This window comes from Nothobranchius furzeri, chromosome 1, assembly GCF_043380555.1.
Source record: "Nothobranchius furzeri strain GRZ-AD chromosome 1, NfurGRZ-RIMD1, whole genome shotgun sequence".
NCBI classification, from domain to species: Eukaryota; Metazoa; Chordata; class Actinopteri; order Cyprinodontiformes; family Nothobranchiidae; genus Nothobranchius; species Nothobranchius furzeri.
The window spans coordinates 61,683,514-61,698,720 of record NC_091741.1 but is presented as its reverse complement, the minus strand read 5'-3'; the positions used below and the strand labels follow the sequence as shown (position 1 = coordinate 61,698,720).

General features: G+C 43.9%; 1 protein-coding gene and 1 pseudogene across 3 annotated transcripts in view; both read left to right on the top strand.

Annotated features, from left to right (window-relative positions):
• syn3 (synapsin III) overlaps positions 1-15,207 on the top strand; it is a 203,361-nt gene that overhangs the window by 66,794 nt on the left and 121,360 nt on the right. The gene's annotated exons all lie outside the window — the stretch shown is intronic.
• On the top strand, positions 11,197-12,445 carry LOC139068911 (uncharacterized; annotated as a pseudogene).

The window sequence follows — 15,207 nt, the reverse complement described above, 5'->3', positions numbered from 1 at the left end:
GCCTCTTCACTGGTGTAACCTCTGTCCAAAGGGAGTGTCAAGATGGAAATATCAGAAGTGCAAAGTGTTCCTGGGCCTGAATGCCCCCCCAGCAGGGCTTATTTGCATGTCACCAGAAATAAAGGGAATCTAGTGTGCGGTTGGTTCTGTGGCACTATAACACTGGGTTTACTCAGCTGCTAAGTTACAGAAGTATATAACAGTTTTATTAATCTTTTAGTAATTTTTTGAATTCAAAGTTTTACCATGAATGAAAATCCCATCCGTTAGATAGAAGTCTGTGGGCGTTTCTCAATGTTAAGGCACCTGGCCTTGCGAGGCGATATCTTGCGAGGCCAGGCACCTTGCTTATGAGGACACTGTCCTTTCTTGGCCAAAGAAAACGGTTAAATGGAACAGACTTGCATCATGTGACCTCGGCTTCCACGGCAGTCATGTAACGTCACGTGACACGGGAGACAACGTTATATTTTACACATATTAGTTTCAATATAAATATATAACGAGGCTTTTACTTTTAAAATTGTGTATATATTTATTAAATTAAAAATATAAGTAAGTTACTACCCACTAGCCACAGAAGCCGCAACTACTAAGCAACTAACCAACAATAGATAACTTCTTTGGATCTAAAAAACACATTTTAAATTAGCTGACTTACTTTTAAACTTGAAAATAGTCCCCAAAGTAGCTGCCTGCTTCTGATCCGCCATCCTTTTGAAAATACTGCGGTGTATTCTGGGTAATTTTTGACCAAGGCTAGGCTACAAGACACCTCCCGTGTATCCTCGCTCCGCTAGCTAAATGGCTAACAAACGGAGAACACACGCCTCAGACAAGAACATTGGAACACATCTTGGCGGCTCCCGATGACGTATCTCCTAGGCAACCGGGGCGGGGCCAAGACTTCAGGGCAAGGTTCCTTGGAATTGAGAAACACCCTGTTTCAAAATTATAAATTGTATGAAGGAAGGAAGAGAAAATTCAAAAAAATATTTATTTAATTGCAGTTTTCTTGATGTGTACATCAAAGGGTTAAGCTCCTTAAAGCCCCCGTGTGTGATATTTTTACCAGTTTACTATAAAATCCTGTGTTTCCAGTTCACAAACTTGTCCTTCTTCACTAATATTTCTCACCAATATCAATTCTAAATATTCCTCTGAACTTGAAATTATACATTTTTTATACATAAACTGTGGTCGACGCTCCATGGTCATCCACCATCTTAAAATGCAGTAGCTGTTTAGGGACATACTGTACGAGCTCCACGTTACCCGTTTGGACTGTGACTGTAACCTGAATGAACCAGCAAAGAACAAGGTTCAAAAGAAGAGGTGATAGGGCCTTTTTGGTCCTTGCTCCAACACTATGGAATGAGCTCCCACTTGCTGTCAAACAGTCCCCATCACTGCAGGTCTTCAAGAGCCGATTGAGGAGTCATTTTTATTGTTAGGCGTTTATATAATATGGACTTTTAGATTTTTAGTTTTTTAATCGTATCTGTCTCATCATTTTTGTCATTTTTGATGCAGTTTTTAATCTGTCTATTTGCTCTTTGACTGTTTTTATGTCATGTTCAGCGCCTTAGGCTTCTATAAAAGCAGTGGAAGCCGCTATACAAATACAATTTGATTGATTGATGATTGATTGATGATTGATTGATTGATTGATTGATTGATTGTTTGATTGATTGATTGATTGATTGATCTACCTCAAAGGACTTTTCTGTCTGACAGTGAAAGCCTTTTTTAAGATTAAAGCTGTCATTCAAAAGCAAATGTGAGCATAGATAGGATAAAAAGCAGAGTTGTTTGCTCAGATTGCCTCTATTGTAGTCACATTTTCTGTTTATATTTTCTATTTTGAACTCATGGTTATTAAACCCCATTTGAGAGATTTAATGAGGCCTCTAAAGTCAGTATTTTGGGGGTAAACCAGCACTCTACTGCACAGCCAAACTGACCTACTTAGATCTTTATGGACCCTGGACTTTTTCTCATAAATCCTCTGCAGAATAAAACCTCAGCTGCTAATAGCTTTTAGCAGCCAGAATCCTCACAGTGTTGGTGTATGTTGCTGATCTGTAGGAGGAAGGAAACTTGATCGTTGTGAGAACAGGAAGCAATAAGCAAAAATGAAGTGAAGCACATACTTAATTCCAGTCTCTTGTTTCCTGTTCTAGTCAGCGTTTTTCATTTCCTGACAGCGACTCCTACCTTTCACGAGGGTGGGTCTGCTTAACCCTCTCAGGCTCACAATAAGTTTTGTTAAAAGGACGAACAACTAAGTCCTTCAGGGGTACTTCTGAGTTAAAAATGCTCATGAAACACATATGTGGAGTAACCAGGTAGGTAGGTTTTAATGTTGCAAATCTGCAATGCCTGTCTCCAGAGGGTTAAGATGCACAGAAAAAAATTTGCCCTTTTTTCTCATGTTATCACCCCCCCGAAAAAAGAAACGCCCTAAATGAATCAACACTTGACTCCGAAGTTGTTTGCTGTTTTCCAGCTCCCATGCTGATGTGGTGTATGCTTTCTGACTAGTGCCTATGGGTCTTCCCCAGTATACCATAGGTAACATCATTGGCCAAGCACAGACCTGCCACAGCTTGATGCTACAGAAAATAAGTCTGATGCCAATCTTTGTTTAAAGGAGTGGGTTAGGGATTTTATTATTATTATTATTTTTTGCAATGGTCTCTAGTATGAATGAACGCCTTGCAGGCAGAACTCGGGGCTCAGAAAAGCCCACAAACCCCTGGCCCAGCAGAACCAGTCTGCGACGTCAGAGCTGTGCTTAAAACCACAAACATATATAGGTAGACGTCCCGTGGACTGGCACTGCCTATTTGTGCTGCCGCAGTGGTCGGCCGCCATCTTAGTTGGGTCTCCATTCGCCCTCAGTGGATTCATTTCTACAGAGGAAGGTGCTTACCCAACTAAAAAACAGATTTTGTAATGCTTTTTCAAAAAATCTGACATAAGGTATGGCAGGATAATTAAAATAGAAATATAATGTAACAACATTTTTTAAAATTAATTAAAATCTAAAATCCCATCTGGTAAGCTTGAAAAGTCAATAGTAATATATGATCTATTTTCAATAGTACGCCAGTTGTTTCAACCATAGGCTGCACAAAAACAGGAATAGTTGCCCACTCTGCACTGACTTTGGAGCGTGAGGAGACCCATCCAATATGGCAGCAACACTGTTACCCTCTTCAGCCTCCAGTGGGGTGTCTACGTATTCATGTCTATGCTTCAAACAGGAGGATTTGGAGCGTTATCTTCTGATGTTTAGGCCCAATCCCAATTCTCTCACTTCCACACTTGCGCCCTACAATTGCGCGACCCCGACCAGGGATGCGAGTGTGTAGGGTGTCCTGATTCTCAAGTGCAGAACTCTGCATCAATGCAGACTTGGGTGAAGTGTATTACCCACAATCCATTGCTGTGGGAGAAAAGGCTCAAGTTCCTTTTCTGAACTTATTTATTTTCTAATGAAAGTAGTTCATTTTAGAACGATTAGTTTGTGCTCTAAAGCATTTGTACAAAGCAGCAATGAATGTAAAATATTTTTTAAAATGCAATGTTCTTTTGAAAGTTGTTAATAAAGTTTTTTAAGTGTCACAGCGACCAGTCTCATTCAGTCTTGCCTGAGTGATCACATTCATCAGTTATGATAACTGTCCTGTGGGAATGCTGCTTAAGCAACAAGAATGCATTAAACATCCAACTTGGCCCCAATTAAACTGAATTGAATCCCACTGGTTTTCCCTTCAAATATTTGTACACTGATTTCCAAGAGCTCTAACCTTTTAACAGGATTAGTACCATCCATCCATCCATCCATCCATCCATCCATCCATCCATCCATTCTTTTCCGCTTATTCGGAGTCAGGTCACAGGGACAGTAGCCTAAACAAGGAGGCCCAGACTTCCCTCTCCTCAGCCGCTTGGGCTAGTCCCTCTGGGGGAATCCCAAGGAGTTCCCTGGCAGCTGAGAGACATAGTACCGGCGTGTCCTGGGTCTTCATTTTGGTCCCTTCCCGGTTAGACATGCCAGGAAAACCTCACTAGGGATGCGTCCAGGAGGCATCCTAACCAGATTTTCCAGCCACCTTAACTGGCTCCTCTCGATGTGGAGGAGCAGCGGGTCTATTCCAAGCCCCTCCCGGATGACTGAGCTTCTCACCCCATTTCTAAAGGGGAGCCCAGCCACCCTGTGGAGAAAGCTCATGTCAGCCGCTTGTATCAGCACTCTCGTTCTTTCGGTCACTACCCAAAGCTTGTGACCAGGTGAGGGTTGAAACATAGATCGACGGGTAAATCGAGAACTTTGCCTTCTGGCTCAGCTCTCTCTTCATCATAACAGATTTGGTACAACACCTGCATCGCTGTAGACCAGGGGTGGGGAGCCCTGGTCCATCAAGGGCCGCTATCCAGCATATTATAGTTTCAACCCTGCATCATCACACCTGATTTCAATCAGCAGGTGATTAACAAGCTTCTGTAGAGCTTGATGAGCTGCAGAACAGGTGAACCAACCACTGAATCAGAAGTGTTGGAGCAAAGACATGCAGGATACGACCCTCGAGGACCAGGGTTCCCCACTCCTGCTGTAGACGCAGCACTAATCTGCTTATCGATCCCCGATCCATCTTTCACTCACTTACGAATAAGACCCCGGGATACTTAAACCCCTCCACTTGGGGCAGGACCTCGACCTTGACCTGTAGGAGGTGTTCTACCCTTTTCCAACTCAAGACCGCGGTCTTAGGATTAGTACCTTCTTTGAACACCAGTCTTTCAAGACACCATTTCAGGTGACTACCTCTTGAAGCTTATTAAGAGAATTCCAATAACGTGCAAAGCAGTAATCAGAGCAAATGGTGTTTCCTTTTAAGAAAATAGAATATAAAACATGCTTTTAGGTATTTCACCTCTTTTGGTTATGTACATAACTCATGTGTTCATTAATAGTTTTGATGCTTTCAGTGAGAATCTCCCAATGTAAATGGTCATGAAAATAAAAAAACACATTGAACGAGAAGGTGTGTCCAAACTGTTGGCCTGTACTGTACATCTGCTCCTTGTTACAAGTGGAAAATGTCAGTTTTATTATAACCTGCAGCTGAAAGGCAGGTGATGTTTTTGCATCATCTGTGTTCATGCATTTGTCTGTAAGCAAATCTTCACCTAAACAACTGGACTGATTTAGATGATTATCTATGAATGATCAACTTTAAGGGGCACCTCTATTTAACGTTGTCAGCAAACAAAAAAAATAACTTTAAATCTGGCAGTTTTTCAGATATTACCACATGAAGTGATCGTAGCAAACATGATTTGAATAAAAGGGTTATCAGGAACTTTGGCATGAAAAACAAGGAATTGTAGGACCTCTTATGATGTTATTATTATCTAATAAACACTCTCAACTGAACAGATTTCTGACTGTTGCTTAATTTATTTTCTCGAGTTAAAATCTGTGACTCGGGTAAAACCCTTGGTCAAAAAAAGTTTCAGTTGAATGTTTTGCTCTCCTCCCTTCAGGTAAATCTAGTTTCATTTAAAAATATATGTATAGTTTTTTTGGGAGAAGGGGCTTTCTTTGGGGTAAAAACAGAACTTGTGTGACCAGACTAACTACTAGAAGAACTTCTGTACCGTTTTTGATTCCAGGTCTTCAGGGGCAACATCTGTTCAGCAGCTGTATGTTTTATCGTCATCCCTCTGTCTGGTTACAGTCATGCCTGCTCACAGGCTGCATGTTAATTGTAACTGTTGTTTCTCTGGTATCTACCTGTGACACGAGGCTTCCAGGCAGCGCTGGCTCATAACACATGATTTGGCTTGTGGCTGCAGCTACTTTCTCGTGCCTTTAGTTGCATTTAGCATCTGTTGTAAATATCAGCATTTAGTGCCTCAGTGGATTGAATATTTACACCAGTTGGTAGTGATTAGACGCTAATGCTTATGAATATGCCACTGTATTCCAGTTGTGTCAGTGTGAGATTAAGCCAGGCTTAAAAATAAATCATTTTTAAGACCTGCAGATCTACTCATAGATATTGTATTTGGGAAGTGGCTGCTGGTACAGGTACAGGTGACCTGTAGGTGGCAGTATCTGCGGTAAGGCGTTTCCTGTTTTCAGTGTTGCACTATGTGTAGCTGTTCTGTGTTTGTGGCTCACTAAAATTAATTAAATTTCTCTGTACTAGGATATCTCTGAGTTATTGTAGCACATAAGTACGCTAAAACACAAATTTTCTGTTAGCTTTAAGGGAACCATTTGCGTTTGCGCACAGTTTATTTGGTGTTGAAAAGGTTGCTCGTCCAGTTTGCTTAGCCTCAACACAGCTATGGCTGTCATGGCCTGAGGTGTTTTTCCCACACTAACCTTTCTCCTGCAGGTGGGTGGTTCCGAGGAGCAGCCCAGCTGCAGCCACTCGGCTGCAATCACCGGCTGGCTATAAGAGGAAAAGTCCGAGACCTACACAACGTCGGATGATTAACTCAGTTTGGGTATTCGACCTCATCTCGAGCTCAGTCTTTAACCTCGCATGTGTTTTTTCCTTGTGCCTCTAGTGATTGCTATTTTGTACTGCAGACATCACTCCAGATCATCCCTCCAGCCATAACCAACGGATCTCATCTCTACCTCGTATCACCTGCCCTGTCAGCTGGCCCGCTCTCCCCCTCCGCCTGTCACACTTAGTGGTTTGGATTCCTCATCCCTCGTCACCAAACCTTGGACCCCTTGTGAGCTCTTCTCCACCTCAGGCCAGACCAACCCTCTCCTCTGCATCTACACCTCCCAGCCATCTAGTAAGACTGTACTGGCTTGCATTATTTACATTCCCAACTGCCGCTTTGTCACCTTCCTGTTTTTCTCCCATTAGATTCAGACCCCAAATATCACAGCTTCCTCGAGAGCGCTCCACCAGTCATCACCTCATTTAATAAATATACTGTAATTGTTTTTTCTTACCTTGTCTCCCGGCTCTGATTCTGCATGTGGGTTAGAAAACTAAATGCCACCATGACAGAATCATCCGACCAATTAGCTAACCTCGCAGAATCCGTCCCGTCCGGCATTTTCGATACTCTCTGCGAACATGACTCCACACCGTACTTTGCTTCAACAGCTGTCCCTGACCAATCAGTGACAACACAGTTTAGACACGGCGGTTTGCCGTCTTCATGAGCGGTGTTCCGCTCCGATACCTCCAGTACAGAACCCCATTGTTTCTCCGGTCTCCGCTCCGTCACCACTTCCTACTCCTGCTCTATTCTGGGTAGCAGAATCCCCGGCCACAATGACGAACGAGGGAGACCCAAGTCAATGCTTGGGATTTCTCCTGCAATGTAATCTGGAGTTTGAACGTTCATCTGCTTCATTTTCTTCAGATCTGGCGAAGATTTCATATATAATTGGTTTACTTCGGGGCTGAGCTTTACAGTTGGCAGAGGCAAAGTGCCGGAACCCAAATTTCTTAAGGCGCTCTCTTGAAATGTTTATTAAAGATTTTAAATTAACTTTTGGTGGTATGGAACAGCGTTCAGACGTTTCTAGGCAGCTCTGGCATCTTTCTCAGGGATGTCAGCCCGTTACTGAATTTGCTTTGCATTTTAGAACCATTGCTGTGGCCTCTACCTGGAATAAGGACTCATTAATGGGAGCCTTTCAGGAAGCTCTGAACAATAGAATCAAGGACCAGTTAGCCCTCTGTCCCGAATTACGGAAACTAGAGGAACTCATAGCTTGGGCCACTCGAATCGACCAACGCCTGAGAGACAGATTCAGGAGTTCACATATGAATCCTCCATCACCACCACTTTCCTCATCTCGAGCACCCCCCGTACGGGTCAATCCCATGGAATCTGAAGAACCAATGCAGATTGGCAGTACCCGACTCAGTCTGGAGGAAAGAAACAGGCAAATGTCCTCCAGACTCTGCCTCTATTGTGGACAGCCTGGACATTTTGTCTCTCAATCTCCAGACCAGCTAAAAGGGATAGCCCACCAGTAAAACCGGGAGTACGGGTGGGTGCAAATTCCAACAGTTCATCCCGGTGTTTACTTTCCTGTGTCATCTCTTTCTCTCAGCACAGCCTCCCCTTTGGAGCTCTAGTGGATTCAGGTAGTGATCAAAATCTTCTGGATCAAGCAGTAGTAGATCAACTCCGAATTTCCACGGTCCATCTACCTACACCCATACAGGCCTCTTCTCTGGACGGAAATCCTCTCTCTCCCATCAACCACAAAACAACCCCCATTACCCTTCAAATCTCAGGTAACCATCACGAACAGTTAACATTTTTAGTGTTTCCATCACCCCAGTCTCCTGTAGTCCTTGGTCACCCCTGGCTCATCACTCATAACCCGCATATCAACTGGAGAACAAACAGTGTGGAAGCCTGGAGCTCCCGCTGCCTCAACACCTGTCTGCGAGCAGCTACAGTAACCTCCTTGGACAATCCTAGCCCCCTAGTTACCCAACCAGACGTGTCAAGAGTTCCTCCCGAGTACCACGATCTTCATCAGGTATTTAGTAAGGACAAGGCCTCTTCTCTTCCCCCACACCGAGCATTTGACTGTGGTATAGATTTGCTTCCGGAAGCCACACTTCCTTCTAGTCATCTATATAACTTGTCTAAACCCGAACACGAATGCATGGAGAAGTACGTCTCAGAATCATTAACCTCAGGAATTATAAGGCCTTCCACTTCCTCCCTAGGAGCTGGGTTTTTCTTTTTCTCGAAGAAAGATGGTTCCCTTCGTCCATGCATAGACTATCGGGGTCTTAACCAGATCAAGATAAAGATCAAGTATCCCCTACCATTGTTATCCTCCACCTTTAAGCCGGTTCAGAATGCAACCATGTTTACGAAGCTAGATCTTCGTAATGCCTATCATTTGGTTTGAGTACGCGAGGGAGACGAGTGAAAGACCGCTTTTAAGACCCCACTCGGTCATTTCGAGTATCTAGTGATGTCTTTCGGGTTAACTAATGCCCCAGCTGTTTTCAGGCTCTATTGAACTCTGTGCTGGCTGACTTCATCAATAAATTTGTGACAGTTTACCTGGATGATATACTCATCTTTTCAAAAACCATTTCAGAGCACCATCAACACGTACGAGCTGTCTTACAGAGTCTCTTGGAGAACTGACTATATGTGAAAGCAGAGAAGTGCGAGTTCCACGCTCCATCCGTGAGATTCCTGGGATTCATCCTTGAGTAGTCCAGGCAGTGCTGGATCGGCCCGTACCATCTACCCGTAAACAGCTACAACAGTTTTGGGGATTTGCCAATTTTTACCGCAGGTTTATAAGGAACTACAGCCAAACTGCAGAACCCCTCACTGCGTTGACCTCCATCAACAAGCCCTTTATTTGGAACCTGTCTGCTGCTGCCGCTTTTTCTGAACTCAAGTCTCTCTTTACCAACGCCCCAGTACTCACCCGTCCAGATTCCTCGAGGCACTTCACCCTAGAGGTGGACGCCTCCGACACCAGGGTTGGAGCTTTCTTTTCACAGATCTGCCCCTCTGACAACAAGTTGCACCCTTGTGCCTTTTTCTCCCGTCGCCTGACGCCCGCAGAACACAACTATGATGTCAGAGACCACGAACTGCTGTCCATCAAGATGGCTTTTGAAGAATAGAGACACTGGTTGGAGGGTTCCGAGCACCCGGTCATAGTCTGGACAGATCACGAGAATCTTTCATACCTAAAGGCAGCCAAGAGGTTTAACCCTTGCCAGTCCAGGTGGTCTGTGTTCTTTTCCAGATTCAACTTTGTGATTTCTTTCAGACCCGGATCCAAAAACACTAAACCCGATGCATTATCCAGGCATTTGTCTTCGGATACCATCACAGAGGCCACAACCATCCTTCCTCCCTCAGTCATCGTTGGAACCGTAAGCTGGGAGATCCAAGAGAGAATTGAGGAGGCCCGAAAGAATGACCCTGGTCCAGGTTCTGTGCCCCCAATAAGACTTATGTTCCGGTTTCTTGCAGGGGGTCTCTAATACACTGGATCCACACAGCAAAGCTCTCCATCCACCCAGGGGTTGGTAGAACTCTGGCGCTCTTACGTCGAACCTATTGGTGGGCCCTCATGTACTGCGATGTCAGGGAGTATGTCTTGGCCTGCCACACCTGTGCTCGGAACAAGAGCAGCACACAAGCGCCGTTTGGGCTACTTCAACCCCTTCCCACTCTGTCTAGACCATGGTCTCATATCGCCCTGGATTTTGTTACTGGTCTTCCTCCATCTCGAGGAATGAGTGTGATATTAACCATTGTGGACCACTTTTCTAAGGCCTGTCATCTTATACCCCTCAAGCACCTCCGAGCTCCACCGAAACGGCCCAGCTCTTGACAAAGCATGTCTTCCGGCTCCATGGCACCCCGACGGAGATTGTATCTGACCGTGGTCCCCAGTTCCTGTCACGACTCTGGAAGGACTTCGCTGCTAGCCTGGGAGCCAAAGTGGCGCTCAGTTCCGGTTGCTCGCTAAAATTGATTAAATTTTTCTGTACTAGGATATCTCTGCGTTACTGTAGCACATAAGTATGCTAAAACACAAATTTTGTGTTTGCTTTAAGGGAACCATTTGAGTTTGTGTGCAGTTTATTTGGTATTGAACAGGTTGCTTGTCCAGTTTGCTTAGCCTCAACACGGAAATGGCTGTCATGGCCTGAGGTGTTTTCCCACACTAACCTTTCTCCTGCCGGTGGGCGGTTCCGGGGAGCAGCCCAGCTGCAGCCACTCGACTGCAATCACCGGCTGGCTATAAGAGGAGCAGTCCGAGACCTACACAACGTTGGATGATTAACTCATTTTGGGTATTCAACTTCATCTCGACCTCAGGCTTGAACCTCGCGTGTGCTTTTTCCTTGTGCCTCTAGTGATTGCTATTTTGTACTGCAGACATCACTCCAGATCATCCCTCCAGCCATAACCAATGGATCTCATCTCCTTCTCGTATCACCTGCCCTGCCATCTGGCCCGCTCTCCCCCTCTGCCTGTCACGCCTAATGGTTTGGATTCCTCATCCCTCATCACTAAAGTTTGGACCCCTTTTGAGCTCTTCTCTACCTCAGGCCAGACCAATCCTCTCCTCTACATCTACACCTCCCGGCCATCTAGTAAGACTGTACCGGTTTGCATTATTTGCATTTCCAACTGCCGCTTCCTCACCTTCCTGTTTTTCTCCCATTAGATTCAGTCCCCAAATATCAGAGCTTCCTCGAGAACGCTCCACCAGTCATCACCTCATTTAATAAATATAACTGTTTTTTCTTACCTTGTCTCCCGGCTCTGATTCTGCATGTGGGTTAGAAAACTAAACTCCCCCATGACAATGGCTACTTCTGTCTCTGCTTCTCCATCTCCTATCTCTTGTTCTCTTTGTCAGATGTTTAGTTACTCCTCTGCCTCCTTTCGTGATAATGGTACGTGTAATAAATGTTGCATTTTTGTAGCTTTGGGGGCGAGGGTGTCGGAATTGGAGGCCCGGCTCTGTGCTGTTAAAAAGCCCATATATAGCTGTAGCTACTTAGCTTGCACAGGGCTAACTAGATCAGAACCACCCTGTAGCGGTCCTCCAGTAGAACCCGAGCAGCCGGGACCTCAGGCCGGCTGGGTGACGGTACATAGGAAGCATAGAACCCAGCCTTTGGGACACCACCAACCCATCCACGTTTCTAATACATTTTTCCTGCTCAGTGACATACCCACTGACAAGCCGACTCTGATCATTGGCAGCTTCATGGTCAGAAATGAGTCATTAGAGACTCTAGCAACCATAGCTAAATGTTTTCCTGGGGCCAGAGCGGGCAACATTAATTCTTACCTGAAACTGCTGGCTAAAGATAGGCGTAAATACAGTAAGATTGTTATTCATGCTGGCGATAACGACACCCGGTTACGCCAATCAGTGGTCACTAAAATTAATGTTGCTTCGGTGTTTAAGTTTGCCAAAACAATGTCGGACTCCGTAATTTTCTCTGGCCCCCTGCCTGATTGGACCAGTGATGACATGTTTAGCCACATGCTGTCCTTCAACCGCTGGTTGTATAGGTGGTGTCCTGAAAACAACGTGGGCTACATTGATAATTGGAAAACTTTTTGGGGAAAACCTGGTCTGATGCGAAGAGATGGCATCCATCCGTCTTAGGATGGAGCAGCTCTTCTTTCTAGGAACATGGCCAATTTTATTAGTCCTCCATGACAACCCATGGTCCAGACCAGGAAGCAGTCGTAGTTTAACCCACCCCTCTGCAGCTTCAATACTGTTACCCACCCACTACCCCATTGAGACAATGTCCTGCCCACGGCCAAAATCACAGATATTAAAAATCAGGCTTGATAAAGCAAATCATGGAAATCTCATAAATATTAGAACAAATTCAACTGAGCAGAAAACTAGAAAATTTAAATGTGGGTTATTGTACATTAGGTCTACTTTTTTCTATGACTTAGTTAATGACTTGATTTGTGATAATCAGATTTCTTTGCTCTCTCTCACTGAATCCTAGCTGCAGCGAGAGGACTATGTTAGCTTAAATGAGTCGACTTCTTCTAATTATTTAAATCACCATATTGCTTGAATTACAGGGTGAGGAGGAGGAGTAGCAACCACGTTTCATTCAGACCTATTAATCAATCCCTTACCTATTAATAGTTACAGTTCTTTTGAACATCTTATTCTTAGTTTTCCTAATCCAGATTGCAAAACTTAGCCTTTAGTAATATAGACTCATTTGGTTTTACCCAAAGAATACATAGCTCCACCCACTCCTGCCATCATACATTAGACATTGTGCTGACTTATGGCATAGAGCGTGGGGAAATAACGATACTTCCACATAATCCAGTCCTCTCGGACCACTTTTGATAACCTTTGAGTTTTTATAACTGAGTTCTCGAGACATGAAAGTAAATTTCACTAAAGTCGGTCTCTATCGGACAGCGCTGTTGCATCTTTTAAATCAACTGTTCCATCTTTAGTGTCCTCAGCATCTCAGAGGAATGTAGCAGAGGGCAATATTTTCATTTCTAGCCCTTCACAAATTGATGCTCTAGTTCATAATGTTACAGGTGCTGGCCAGTAAATTAGAATATCATCAAAAGGTTGAAAATATTTCAGTAATTCCATTCAAAACGTGAAACTTGTACATTATATTCATGCAATGCACACAGACCAATGTATTTCCAATGTTCATTACATTTAAATTTGATATTCATAAGTGACAACTAATGAAAACTCCAAATTTGGTATCTCAAAAAATTAGAATATTCTGAAAAGGCTGAATATAGAAGACACCTGCTGCCACTCTAATCAGCTGATTTACTCAAAACACCTGCAAAGGCCTTTAAAAGGTCCCTCAGTCTTGTTTTGAAGGCACCACAATCATGGGGAAGACTTCTGACTTAACAGCTGTCCAAAAGACAATCATTGACACCTTGCACAAGGAGGGCAAGACACAAAAGGTGATTGCTAAAGAAGCTGGCTGTTCGCAGAGCTCTGTGTCCAAGCACATTAACAGACAGGCGAAGGGACGGAAAAAATGTGGTAGAAAAAAGTGTACAAGCTCTAGGGATAACCGCACCCTGCAGAGAATTGTGACGACAAACCCATTCAAAAATGTGGGGGAGATCCACAAAGAGTGGACTGCAGCTGGAGTCAGCGCTTCAAGAACCACCACGAGGAGACTCATGAAAGACATGGGATTCAGGTGTCGCATTCCGTGTGTCAAGCCACTCTTGAACATGAAACAGCGCAAGAAGCGTCTCGCCTGGGCCAAGGACAAAAAGGACTGGACTGATGCTGAGTGGTCCAAAGTTATGTTTTCTGATGAAAGCAAGTTCTGCATTTCCTTTGGAAATCAAGGACCCAGAGTCTGGAGGAAGAGCGGAGAAGCACAGAATCCACGTTGCATGAGGTCCAGTGTAAAGTTTCCACCGTCAGTGATGGTGTGGGGTGCCATGTCATCTGCCGGTGTTGGCCCACTCTGTTTCCTGAGGTCCAGGGTCAATGCAGCCGTCTACCAGGAAGTTTTAGAGCACTTCATGCTTCCTGCTGCTGACCAACTTTATGGGGATGCAGACTTCACCTTTCAACAGGACTTGGCACCTGCACACAGTGCCAAAACCACCAGCACCTGGTTCAAGGACCATGGTATCCCTGTCCTTGATTGGCCAGCAAACTCGCCTGACCTTAACCCCATAGAAAATCTATGGGGTATTGTGAAGCGGAGGATGCAATACGCTAGACCCAACAATGCAGAGGAGCTGAAGACGACTATCAGAGCAACCTGGGCTCTCATAACACCTGAGCAGTGCCACAGACTGATCGAGTCCATGCCACGCCGCATTACTGCAGTTATTGAGGCAAAAGGAGCCCCGACTAAGTATTGAGTGCTATACATGCACATTCTTTTCATGTTCATTCTTTTCAGTTGGCCAACATTAGAGAAACAAACATTTTTTCATTGGCCTTTAGAATATTCTAATTTTCTGAGATACCAGATTTGATGTTTTCATTGGTTGTCACCTATAAATATCAAAATTAAACGTAATAAACATCGGAAATACATTGGTCTGTGTGCATTGCATGAATATAATGTACAAGTTTAACGTTTTGAATGGAATTACTGAAATATTTTCAACCTTTTGATGATATTCTAATTTACTGGCCAGCACCTGTACTTCTTCATTATGTGTGGCATTAGATGATGTTGCCCCTTTAAAAAAGAAGGTAATTAGGGACAGGAAGTTGGCTCCCTGGTTTAATTCTGATTTACAAACTTTAAAACAAAACTAGAAAATTGGAGAGAACATGGAGCTCTACACGCCAGGAGGAATCCTACTTATCCTGGAAAAATAGTCTTGTGCTTTATAAAAATAAGCTTCGACAAGCTAGAACTGCTTATTTTTCATCGGTAATTGAGGAGAAGAAGAATAACCCTAAATTTCCCACTCCAGTTGTCCTTTAACATGTCATTACAAAATTTTGTTATTGCTTCCTCTGACCTTATTCTAATATGCTTTATCTGTTCAACTTCTTTGGTTATTTTTTTATTTGACTATGATGTATTATGAATATTGGTTGGTGATCGCTTATATCACTTATTAAAATACCACTATTAACTGCCTTATGTATTTCATTGTATAAATATTGTCAATTAGTGT